General features: G+C 35.1%; 1 protein-coding gene across 4 annotated transcripts in view; it reads right to left on the minus strand.

Moving 5' to 3' along the window:
* The window catches only part of DLGAP1 (DLG associated protein 1), an 876,459-nt gene that overhangs the window by 742,229 nt on the left and 120,382 nt on the right, over nucleotides 1-13,848 (minus strand). For all 4 annotated transcript variants that reach the window (XM_032311577.1, XM_032311574.1, XM_032311575.1 and 1 more), the window contains exon 2: nucleotides 6,063-6,206. The gene's annotated coding sequence lies outside the window, so the exon portion shown is untranslated. The remainder of the gene's footprint in view (nucleotides 1-6,062; nucleotides 6,207-13,848) is intronic.

Genomic DNA, 13,848 nt, shown 5'->3' on the forward strand with positions numbered 1-13,848 from the left:
AATGGGAGAGACTGGAGGGTTTATACGGGGTTTGATATGATATAATGCATGCAAAGATCACTTCTTGCTGCTGTGCAAGCCATGGAGTGAAAGCAGGTGGTGACAGCTAGGGGTGAAGTCAGGAAATCTAGAGGAGTGAAATTTTGACCTCTTTAGGTTCATGTTGTAGAAAGGGAGAAAAGTGGATGAATGTGTCATATTTTCTTGAGATTCATTAGGATACATCTGACAGATCAAAGAGGAATTGAGCTATTTCCCTGGTTTCTGTCCTGAGCAACTGAGTGTATGATGTTCCATTCATAGGCACACAGTCTATAAATGGGAGGGGGTGCATTAGAGGAAGAGTGGTGAAAACACAACCATGTGGTAGTTTTTAAGAAAAACATTAAAAGTAAAAAGATAGAAATTCTGTATTCTATGCAGACAATAATAAAAAGAAAGCCAAAAAAGCTGTAGTAAGGTCAAATAAGATTTTAGAACAAGGAATATAACCAGGGAAAAAAGAGACATTTCATAATGATAAAGAGGTCAATTCATCAACCCTTAGTCTGTACATATTAACAGGGCCTCATATCACGAGAAGCAAAATTTGTTAGAACCAAAAGGAGACACAGACAAGTCCATAACTACAGTAAAAAAATACAGCCTAGAGGGGGAAAGGGATGCTTATTATAAATTATCTTTCCTAATCACACTTACTAATGAATTCACTCCAGTTTCCAATTTATGTTATGGAATATACATAATTCTAACTTACTTCATCAGAACTGCTAAAATTATAGTCATAATTATTCCTTGCATAAAATTTCTCTGACACCAGTACCAAGGACCTCCAAAACTTCATGACTCAATAATCCAACAAGGGTTTATTATTTAACAAAAATAAAATATCGAATGTCAATATTGAGTATTTATTCAAAAGACACATGTTCTGTCAATTAAAAATAAAACAAAATATTGCATGCTAAGGGAGACATGATCTGACAAAGTAAATACTCTAAGTGTGATAACAAGTCCACTAAAAATGCTTAGCTTTGGAATTTTTTGAATAAGATTTGAAATGCTTTTACATTTAAAATTCTTACATTTAAAGTTTCCATGGTACACCAATGACAATAGCAACATTCACATGTACCATTTTTATAGAGTCTTAAAATTCTAGAATATTTCCAAACAGTATCTCATTCAATTCTCACAACTCAAGAAAGTTTGTTTCTCCCTAGAATAAAGAAACAAACAAAAAAATAAATCTCAAGATGACAAGAAAGTAGCCATAATTCACAGTAAGTGAAGTCTCCTTGTCATCTGACTTTATGTGCACTTTCTTTCACGCACTTAGTTTTAATGTAAATATAAAGAGGTAGAAGGTATTTGTGTACCCACTTTATTCTTTGCCTGACAACCATCCTTTTTAATTATATTGTCAGGTTTTCAAAATACCCATGTAGATCTTAGTAAATTTGCCAAGAAACACACTAAACATTTTGCTGTTTCTAGATAAAAGTGACTTTTATTTACAAAAGGGGAGGGGAGGAAAATTCACTAGACCACAATCTTCTTGAAATCATATTATAGAAGTGAACCTAGGGGCGCCTGGGTGGCTCAGTGGGTTAAGCCGCTGCCTTCGGCTCAGGTCATGATCTCGGGGTCCTGGGATCGAGTCCCGCATCGGGCTCTCTGCTCAGCGGGGAGTCTGCTTCCTCCTCTCTCTCTCTCTGCCTGCCTCTCTGCCTTCTTGTGATTTCTCTCTCTCAAATAAATAAATAAAATCTTTAAAAAAAAAAAAAAAAAGAAGTGAACCTAAATAAGATTATGTATGAAATGACTCTTCTAGAAAAATATCTTTAAAATACTGGAGTTTCAACACTATTTAAGAGCAGGTACATCTAAATGTGTCCTAATTATAATCTAGTTAATTCTAGACCTGTATGAAAGTCTATGCTCCTTCCTGTCAATTCATACAGGAATTGTGAATTATTGCTACTATTCATATTTTCAGGATGAGTATATGCAAATAATATGAGGAAAAGGTGAATAAGAAAGAGAAGTTTCAGTTTTCTTATAAAGTAGAAATAAGATTAAGAATGTACACTAAGTACAAATAATGTATTATATACTTTGAAAAACAAAAAATATCATTTGTACTAAGAGCTTTTTATCTCTGCAGATTTCCCACAAAATTTAAACAAGACAATTGTATTATTATTGAACACGGCAGTAAATAATACCAAATAGGATTAGGTATTGACTTAATGAAAGGTCATAGCAATTAAAGTTGGCTTTAAATTTCTATTAATCACTAATAGCAACCAAATGCTTAGATTCCTTTAGAGCATTGGAGAATGGCATTTTTCTTCTCAGGAATTCACCTGGAATACATTAGATGTATGTAATCAGACACCTGAAGTTCCCCCTTATGACTTCACCATTCTACACATCTACTCCTGGGTTCTACTCCTGCCCAAGAATTGAAGTGGTCCTCAGAAACTATATGAGAAATAGGATAATCTAGAAACTTCTAAAAAGTGTTATTAATGTTCTTGACATTGCATATTTCTGTCAGACAAAAAACAGATTTTTGCTCCTAACTCTGAAGGCAACTTTTTCTCTAAGAGTCTTTGATGGAATAATAACATGGAAAACATGATAAAATGGAAGGTAGTTTTGAATTTAAATGGATACAGATTAGTCTCTATGCCTACTCCAATGACGCCTCTGTGCATTTCTTGGGGGTATGACTTTGAGCAAGTTACTTAATTCCTTGACCTTCATTTTATCTATAAATAAAACAGGAATATCTAGACTCATCTCACAAGATCATCTCCAGAATTTGGGTAAATTTCTTAGCATGTGGTGAACAATAAATATTACTTCCCCTTCCCAGTACACAAGTCTTAAAAGCCACAAGTTTAAGTATCTGGTAATGCACAGTATTCCAAAAGCCATAGTCTCCTCTATGCACCTACTGTGGCAGTGGAGTGTTTCCATTAACACAGAGTATTTATTTCTAGTAACACAGAAGTCACCTAAAACAGAGTCCCTGAACTTGATAATGCTTAAATTATAATGACAGGCAATGGGATTTCTGGGTCTGTTATATATATTTTTGCACTATACAAGATTATGTTCAAGGATTATAAATAGAAAAATGCATTAAATATTTGGATACTCTCAAAGATCTTACATTTTAAATACTGAAGAAATATTTTACACCACTAAGGCTAAATGGTTTTAAACTTTTGCTTTCTCTACTCATAGTTTCTAACTCTTGCAAAATTACATAAGTACCTTTTAGTCTGCTAGAAACTATAAGTGACTAGAAAAACGAAGTTACAAAATATGTTCTAAGGTCTAATATTGCCTTGTTGCTCTCTCTGAAAGACATTATGGTATACATAGTTGCAAATGTTTCAGCAAAATAATTATACTGTTCTTATAAAAAAAAAAGTCTGGCTTAAGCCCTGATCATATAAAAAGGTAGATTAGATATATTAATAATTTACTTTACTGGTTAATCCTATATATGCCATAAATCTTTATATGCATATTGAAATCTTTTTTTATTCTTGCTTTTTTTTGTTTAACAATTAACTTATTTTAAAACATCTTGGGGAAAAAAAGTGAAGACAATCAAATGGATAGAAAAACCTAAAAAAGTTTTCATTTTCTTGTTTTCAATAATTCATTAAGAACATCATCATGCCTAGAACATAGTTTTTCATGGTCAGTATCAAGTCTCCACATGAGACACAGCCCAAGTTTTCCTCTTCCTAAATCTCACTGGTCATTTGAAACCCAGTACTATACTATGGTGAAAAATATCAGAGTCAGAATTGAGCATTAAGATTGGATGATGGAAAAAAGATTGGATTAAGGAATTAACTTCTAAGCACTCCCTAGCCCTAGAGATAAGCCTGCATATGAAGTTAGAACTTTAGGTGGAGTACCTAGTAGAAAGTCATGGTATCCTTATTATATTTTACAATTTCACAGATTCAGAAGGTTTGGTCAGCAGTTTAAAACACAAATTACAGTTGAAATGGCAATCTCTGATATTAGGAATCACCAAAGTGTGAAGCAATTTAAAATAGACGCTATGTAGATTCCTCTGGAAAGAATCAACTTTGGGAATTTTTAAAAGTGGTTGTCCTGGAGGTAATTTAGTAACATCATGAAATAAGATTTACATCTAAACTAAATGTATATATTTTATGGGTATAAAATGATAAACATAATGAATCATGTCCAAGAATTAAACCATGACCTGAGAATTTGCATATATTAATATTTTATTAGTAACTCCATAGAACATTCTGCTTCAAGGTCCACCAGTTAAAGACAACAGCAGCAAGCACACCAGAGGTAGATGAGAAAGTATTTAAGAAGAATAATTACAATACTAACAGTAGAGGTATTGGTAATAGTTCACATGCATTGGTTATTTCTGTATCATATAGTAGACATCATTTAATACTCACAAAAATTATTGTAGATATTCTATTATTCTCATTTCAAAGATGAAAAGATTTGGAAGGTAAATTACTCAATATCAAAATGCTACAAAAGTGGCAGATATGAAATCATAAAGTTTAAAATATCAAGAATCTTCAAAAATATAATACATGCCAGACGTAAAAAAAAAAAAAAATTTTACTCTTGAAAAATCATAGTAATGTCTTCCTAGGGTTGACTAGATAAGATAAGGAAAATTTAAGGTAGGAGAAATTACAGATGAGAAATGTAAATCCTCAGAGAAAATAGTATCAAGGACTAGCGAATCTATAAAAACCCTTAAAAATGTTTGCACAATCACTTAAGTATAGTCATTTATTGAACAACTTCTATTTAAGTCTAGTACTAAGCCCTTTTTGTAAATAAGCTCTTCGGCCGAAGTCATGGCCAAAATTTGGCACAGTCCAAAAGTTCTAGCCACAGTCCAAAAGTTCTAGCCACAGATTATTGTTCCTACAGCCCATATTCTCTGCCACAACGCTATGATCATGGAACATTTACATGCTTCGGTCTTCCCAGTTTCCATTTACCAGGTTTTGTTCACTAGGAAACTTTGGGGCTATCCCTTCCCTGCACTGAGCATAAGATACTTGAAAAGTTGTTACAGGTTGAAGGTGAACACACATTCCAAGAAATTGAAGGGTCTAAATCCTCCATCTAAATATGCAACATCTTTCCATTTATGTCTAAGAGGTACTAACTTACCTGGAGTCTCAAATATGTGAGATTCAGAGTAACCTGAATGCTTGAGAAGCAAAACCTTTGGATGACCTGTATTTCTCAACACCTATCTACCCAAGATAAATTCACATCATGGCCAAAGCACCATTTCATCACTTAGCTTGTGTCTTCATGGCAGCTACTGGAGCTTCTAAGAGATGGCACGTCACCTATGCTCATTTACCCCCCTCTGGGATTGATTTCCTGCAGTAACTACTTCAATTTTGCCTTCTGATTCAACTTTACTCTCTTCTTACAATCCCAGTTCTATTTTGCTAATTAATCCCAACTGGAATGACTGGCAATTTCATATATTGGAGCAGAAAATTTTGAAATTGAGGAAAAGATATCAGAAGCAAATTTACATGCATTTGAAGTACAGGTAAGGGAAGCTCACAGTTAGGGAAGGATCTGCATAAAGATAATCACAATAGGTACATTTTCATCATAACCCATTTCCAGGGGATAGCGTTCTCCATTTCACAGTTATTTTACAGCAATAAAAATAATGTAGATTGTAGCAATTACAGGTTTCATAAAACCGTATTGCAGTTCTATTTTACAAGAAGAATGCTTGTCATGAAACTCCCCTTATACTAAATGATAAGTCCCTATACTTTACGCAAGTAATAAAAATATTTTTAAATACATCAGCATATGCTTAGCTAATAATAAATATTTCAGTCCATATACCAATGCCTTTTTGTGGGAGCCTATTTTTTCCCCTCCACCATGTGTCTCTTTAGTTATAACCTTCCAAGGCAGAAATACTTCTAAGCAGGTCATGTCAGATATCATCAGCAAAGAGTAAATTATTCTGAAAGTCTTACCTGATCTTAGTGAGACGAGCGTAATCTGTTCCCCAACTCCATTAATCGGAGCTTATATCTGAGGAAACCAGACGTTTGCGGGTCCCAGGAAGAGATATCAGTAGCAGTCACTGAAAGTGCTCCAGAGTACCAATTCACAAAGTACTGAAACAGAGGGAAACAGAAAACAAGCACAAATCTGTTAACAGAGCTGCACAGTTACTTAGTTACTTTTTTCAGTATTAAACATACATACGTTAAACCACATGCACAACAGCCTCAGCCTCATCCTATCTTCAAAACAGCAGTTCATTGGCAGGCTACTCTAGTCATCAAGAATGTGAGCTCTGGGTCCAACACCAAGACCTCATGTCACACCTCAGCCACCCATCTGCCCCTTGGGCAAGCTATGGACACCCTCCGCAGAAGACTGTGAAAAGGACAAATTAATACAAGTGCTTTTAACAGGGGCTCAGTAAAGAGTAGTTATTTTATCCCCCCCCTTTTTTCACTGTTCTCAGTGAAAGGAAAACAGAACACCCATTTATTGAACACATAATATAAAGCAGTGGGTGGTACTTTATAGAAATTATCTCACTTCATCTTCAGATGACATGCTATTAAATCTGTTTTGCAAATAAGGAAACCAAGATCTGGGGAATTAGTAATCTATCCATGTTAGACAACAAGAAAACAGTATAATTGGGACTTAAACTAGGTCTGTCTGATTTCCAAAGGCTTTGCTGAACCCCCATATTGGAGGGCTCATTTGGAGTATTTTGATGCTATCCAGAGCAAAACAGCAAAAGTATGAAATTTAACTCTTACTATTGGTTTCATATAAAATACTATTTTTTATAAACTTGCCTTAAGTTTACTTACACTGAGTTTTAGTAGATTAATTGCAACTAAAATTAGCCAATGAAATTTAGCACATGAAATACATTAGAACATTTAAAGAAATTTTTTTTCAAGATTTATTTTAGAGAGACAGCAAGTGTGACCTTGTCCACTTGTGTGTTCCAGTAGGGATAAGCGCAGAAGAGGGATGGAGAGGAAAAGGGAGAGAACCCAAACTTGTGCTGAGCCTGGAACTCGATCCCATGACCCCGAGATCATTACCTGAGCTGAAGCCAAGAGTCAGATGCTTAACTGACCAAGCCACCCAGGCACCCCCTCAAAGTAATTTTTCTATTTAACTCTAACATGAAAGATTGATTTATACTGATGATTACCACCATGGAAAGATAACGGATGAAAGACAACTTGTTCAAATTCCTATGGTCAAAACTACAGAAGAATTAATGCTGTGTACTAAGGCCCATTTGATAGATTTTCATTATAATAGTATCTTTTCTAAAAATCTGCCAACAGAAAAATATTTAGTCATATTCCCAGCACATCATCATTGCCATCACTAATAATACGGTTATCTTTTCCAGACTATTTCTCTATGCTGAGATTTTTCCTAGATATATAACCATACTATATTCTGTTTATTTATTTAACATTATAACAAGCAGTTCAAAGTTTTAAGTTTGTAAACATTTTATTAAATAGCACTACAGGGACATCTGGGTGGTTCAGTTGGTTAAGCGTCTGACTTGATTTTGGCTCAGGTCATGATCTCAGGGTTGTGAGATTGAGCCCCAAGTTGGGCTCTGTGCTCAGCGGGGAATCTGCTTGAGATTCTTTCCCTCTGCTCATCCACCCTGCGTGCATATATGCACATACTCTCTAAAATAAATTTTTTAAAAAAGTGAAATTTATCTAAAGTGTATAATGCATTATTTTTTAAATAAATCTTTTAAAAAATGCATTATACATTTTAGATAAATTTCACTTTTTTTTTAAAATTATGGAATGTAAAACTATAATCCCTTATGACAATACCAAACTCCAAAAATTCTTTTAAGGATTTTCTTTTTTCTCATTTGGTAGGAAAATCTGATCTGAACTGAACTGATATGAAGCCACTTATTATTTAGAATGCTCAATATGAATATTCTTATAATTCACAATGAAGTTATGAATGGGTTTAACTCTGGGGTCCTACCCCAGAAAACCTTGGCTATGGGGGGAGGGCATTATATAATATAGCCTAAATACCTCCTGTTACTTTTCTAAAATCTAACAAGGTCTGATTTCCGAAAACTTTAGAATTTTTGATGAGCAGTTATGGACCTAAAATAGTAACAGGGTCTCATGTGGTGCTTAGCACTTGCCAGACATATTATTTTAACTGCTTTACATATAATAAGCCTAACATCCTCCCAAAACAAGGTAGCTTTTAGATATATATTTTTTTCTTAAGATTTTTTTTTCAAAGATTTTATTTATTTATTTGACAGACAGAGATCACAAGTAGGCAGAGAGAGAGAGAGAAGCAGGCTCCCTGCGGAGCAGAGAGCCCGATGCGGGGCTCGATCCCAGGACCCTGAGATCATGACCTGAGCCGAAGGCAGCGGCGTAACCCACTGAGCCACCCAGGTGCCCCTTCTTAAGATTTTATTTGAGAGAGAGAGAACACAGGACTGGAAAGAGAGGGAGCAGGGAGCCCAAAGGGGGCCTCGATCCCAGGACCCTGGGATCATGACCTGAGCCAAAGGCAGACGCTTAAATGACTGAGCCACTGGAGTGTTCTGGTAGATACCATCATGAATATCCTCTTACAGATGAGAGGAAACTGAGGAGACAGAGGAGACTGAGGCACAAGGAGCCTCAGTAACTTGCTTGATTCACATGGATAGGAAATAACAGACCGGCAGCCTGAATCCAGACAGCCTGACTCCAGCACCTGCATCCCAAGGCAACATTCCTAGACACTGGCTTCACTCTCAGAAGTAGAACCAAGACATCAACATGTTTAAGATCTCAATGTGTATGGATAGGCTGTCTTCTTAGAATATTTGTGCCAGTCATGACACAGAACAAGCAGTTTGATTTCATTGCTGTCATTGGTTGTGATTCATTCTCAATTTTTTCATATTTTGCAGGTGAAGAAAATTAACTTTATGGTTGGCTTTGATTTTGACTTGCTTTTTGTGACCATGATGATGAAAATGTTTGCATATTTTTGTTATCATGTTTGTTTTTTCTTTCAATTATCTTTGCACACCCTTTCCCTAGTTAGACATACTACTGTCTACTGGTATCTTCCCGTTCCTTATGCGCACCTGCATGGTCCTGCTTGGGACTGATCGGTATACTTATCTGCCTTGGCTGTTTTACACCTGTGGGAGAGCCTTGGTAATTCTGAGGCCTGTGCATCTGGAAGAGCTCTTCTTTCAAAGCCCAAACAACCTGGAATGGCCTGATTTCCAACGATCGCTGGCCCGATGCCCCTTATCTGTCCCTCTTTTCTTCCATTGCAGCTTCTCCTGAGTCAGAAACATCCCGCATCTCCAACAATGGGGCCTTTCAATGACTCCAGCCCATGAAGGTCATGCCTTTGAGCTTTCTAATGTTTTGCTCATTCTTGTCACCTACCACAATCACAGGCATTTTTCATTGTTGACTGAGGGAATAAATTTTGATCATTATGTGAAGAATTCATCCAACACTCCAACCCTCTGGTACTTTCTCATCACCTCTGCCAACCTTTGGCTTTAGAGAGAATGAAAAGCCAAAGCAATTTCTCCTTCAAATCCTCTTCAAAAAAAAAAAAAAAAAAAAAAAAAAAAAAAAATCTAGCAACATAAGCTGGAGATGAGAACCAATTCAATTGTTTTTCAGCCAGCCCTGCATGAGTATTTGTCGTGTGTGTGTGAAAGTATGTATGAAATTTATCATTCCAGAAGTATATAAAACACCATTTCATCACGTCATCACCACTACATGGGATTTTTGGTCTTTTTCATTTTATTTGTTTTTATTTATTTTTTAAAGATTTTATTTATTTGAGAGAGAACACATGCAGGAGTAGGGGGAGAGGGAAAAGCAGGCTATCCACTGAGCAGGGAGCCCAATGTGGGGTTCATTCCCAGGACCCTGAGTTCATGACCTGAACTGCAGGCAGATGCTTAATCAAGTGAGCCACCCAGGTGCCTAGTCTTTTTTCACTTTAGTTATTCTAGGATACATATCACGGACATATCACAGCATTACACTGTGGTTTCAATTTGCATTTTCTCCATAACTAGTGAAGTTTTAAAATTTGTTGACTATGTGGATGTTCCCTATTTTAAATTTCCAATGCAAAGTTTATAACTTTTTAATAGGTTGTCCACTTTAAAGTTATTTTAGTTGTCGAGTTTCTTTATATCATCCATAAAGGAGTCTTTTATTTCATATAGATGTGTGTGTGTACACACACACACACACACACACATATACATATATATATATATATATATATATAAAAGCAAAACTGTACAAATTAAGGAATGACAGGGATGAATTAACTATTGAAAAAAGGGGAAAAATAAGAAGGGACTACTCTACAGTGTAGTCTTATAAAAGATATCTTATAAAAAAACATCTTTGCTTTAAGTTTTAAAATATAGATAAAAAGGACAATTTTCTGGGAAGGATGTACTACCAAAGGTTAAAGAGACTAAAGAGGAAGTTATTAAAAGTCAATCTCCAAAGACAACCAGGTAGACAATGTCACAGTTGAAATCTAAAAAGCATTCAAAGACCAAATAGTCCCAACACTATAAATTGCCCCCATAGTTTCAAACACTATAAATTTGAAGCAAAAGAAAATTTGTTATTAAGCCAGTGTAATGTTGAAGTGGGGAGAGAACTTCAAGCAGACTCCCCACTGATCACAGAGCCTGAGGTGAAAACAAGAGTCAATGCTTAACCGACTGAGTCACTCAGGTGTCCCTAGAAGCATTTATACTCAGACCTGAAATAAGGTGAGAATGTATAGGATGTCATTACTCACTATTGTAATGAAAAGTACCAGCAAAAGAACTTACACAAAATCAATTAAAGTTATAAGAATTGGTAAGGAGGGTGAAACTTTACTTATGAATGATGTGACATCTGGAAAATGCTTAAGAATCAGTAACAGTAGTACCTCAATAAATAGATTTAGTAAGTGATAGAATATGAAATTAGTATTCAGATACCTTTCACATATATTGCATTATAAATTGATAATATAACCAAACAGAAAGGGAAAGGAAAGAAAGTTAACCTAAGTAACTGTTAAACAAGTGTTTTGCTTGCTTACTGTAAGGTTATGCACATGCTTTATTGTAGTAAGAGATTTGTTTTTCATAGTGGTATGAAATTGCAATTTGAAGTACTTTATGTGTATTTACAGATAAATAATGAAATCTATTGATGATAATGAGAGTGAGGTTTCTCATTGTTAAAAATCACTGGTAATGGAGGGATTTGCCAGAATGAACCCTGTGATTTTGGAATGGAGTCAGATATATCAATGAAATCATATTTGGATTTTATGTATAGACATAAATAGGTATAAAAACAACACATGCGTGTATATGCTTGTTTGCATAGATGCACATATGTCCTAGCTCAGTTAGGTGAGAGGCCCTAGAAGAAATGATGAAGTTCAATGAGCCCACTCAGCACCCAGATCTTGGTTTCTCAATACCCTACTTCAATAAAATGAACCAAAAATCCTTGGAGAAATGGTTGATTTCAGGAATGATGCAGAGAGGAGAATAACAGAATGGGGCAAGAAGAGCCAGCAAAATCTTGTAATGACAGAAAGAAAGCAAATGCTCAACATTTGATGATAGGTCAAAAGAATAAAGGACCCAGTCTAAAGGAGCTTCCAATGGCCAAACCTAGAATAAAGTGAAATAACTAGAGTGAATTTGATCTCCTGGAATAAATAAATATCTTTGAGTCTATACTATAAATCAGTAATTACGTGAATAAATAAGGATGAGACAACTTATTGAGTAGATTTCAAATGAATATAGAAGGAATGATGCAAGTTAAAAAAAAATAATAATCTCACGAACACCAGAGTAGTAACTATTATAGAAGCAAGAATCACTGATAGAGGCTAATGTTACTGGGGAAAGTCTGTGACAACACAGGATACTTAACATAGTCTAAAACTGTCTCTTCACAATATACTTATTAACTATAAAAATCATATATATATATATATATATATATATATATATATATATATATATATATATATATATATATATATGTCAGTGGGGAAAACTGACAGATTCCACCTCAATTAGGTAATCAACCTTGGTATCACAAGGAATGAAACATGTCAACATTATATACCTCCTGATATGAGGCACTGAGATGATCTCATCATTTCTGGTATTCCTGCCAAAAGGAGGAACCTAAGGGTCACCTGGGTGGCTCAATCAGTTAAGTGACCAACTTGGCTTTGGCTCAGGTCTTGATCTCAAACTCCTAAGATAGAGCCCTGCATGGGGCGCCTCACTCTGGAAGGAGTCTGGTTATCTCCATTTCTTTTTGCCCCGCCCCCTCCAATCACATGGTCTCTCTCTAAATAAATCTTAAAAAAAAAAAATCAGGAACCTTTATTTAATCATGAAGAAATGTTAGACAAACATAAATTCAGAGAAATTCCCCAAATTGAATGGTCAGCCCTCCTCAAAAATGTCATGGTTATGAAGATACATGAAGTGTAAATTCCCCACCTCAAGGGAGAATAGATACAACAGCTAAACTCAATGTATAATCTTGGATTTGATCCTCAACTAGGAAAAGGATATTTATAGCACAACTGGCAAAATTTGAAAAGGCTTATGAATTGCATCAATATCAATTTCACAATTTTATAATTGTACCGCAGTTGTTATATAAGATGTTGACACTTAGTGAACCTGGGTGATGGGTTTATAAGAACTCTTAGTAATACTTTGTGTAAGGTTCTAAAATTCAACTTACTTCGAAATGAATGTTTCAAGACATCCTAGAAGCATCTAGGAAAAAGACTAGCAAACTAGTCTTTAGTCAAAGATATTATCAAAGATAATAGATTAAAAAAAGAATGAATAAAAATGAATACAAAAGTCAATTGAGTTGAAACTGGGTTTATAATGAAAAAAAAAACTGTTTCTAGAAATTCTTAAGACATTAGGAAAAGAGAAATTTAGGAGTATCACATGAAAATAAGGGCATCTCTGCAATAAATATCAGGAAAAAAACCTTCAGGACAGTAAGTTACAAAACTAAAAAAACTCAGGAAAAATACCCACACTTATATAGCTACCTAATTTATAACAAAGATGACATCTCAGTGAATGGGAAAAACAACGAACTGGATCTTTTCAATAAATAACTTGATAAGTTGAAAATGCATATGGAAAAAGAAATGGGTCTTGACCATTTCCTCATGCTTTACCCAAAACATAAAAATAATGCCAGATGGATTATAGACTAATACGAAAGGTAAAATGAGATAGCTTCTAGAAAAATGGCTCAAATTAAACCTGAGCGTTAGCAGATACAGGAAATGAAATTCACATGTGACTGGTCCAGTTTAAACTGGTTCACTTTCTTTAAAACATTGTGTAGGTAAAGGGGAACAAATGCAGAGTCTTTGATCAGCTACTGCACCCCTATGTACATTCTAGGGAATGTGCACACCAAAAGATGTGAATCAAAATCTTCACAGCTATCATGCTTAGCGAAATAAGTCAAGCAGAGAAAGACAACTATCATATGATCTCCCTGATATGAGGAAGTGGTGATGCAACATGGGGGCTTAAGTGGGTAGAAGAAGAATCAATGAAACAAGATGGAATTGGGAGGGAGACAAACCATAAGTGACTCTTAATCTCACAAAACAAACTGAGGGCTGCTGGGGGGAGGGGGATTGGGA

Source organism: Mustela erminea, chromosome 13 (genome assembly GCF_009829155.1).
Source record: "Mustela erminea isolate mMusErm1 chromosome 13, mMusErm1.Pri, whole genome shotgun sequence".
Lineage (NCBI taxonomy): Eukaryota > Metazoa > Chordata > Mammalia > Carnivora > Mustelidae > Mustela > Mustela erminea.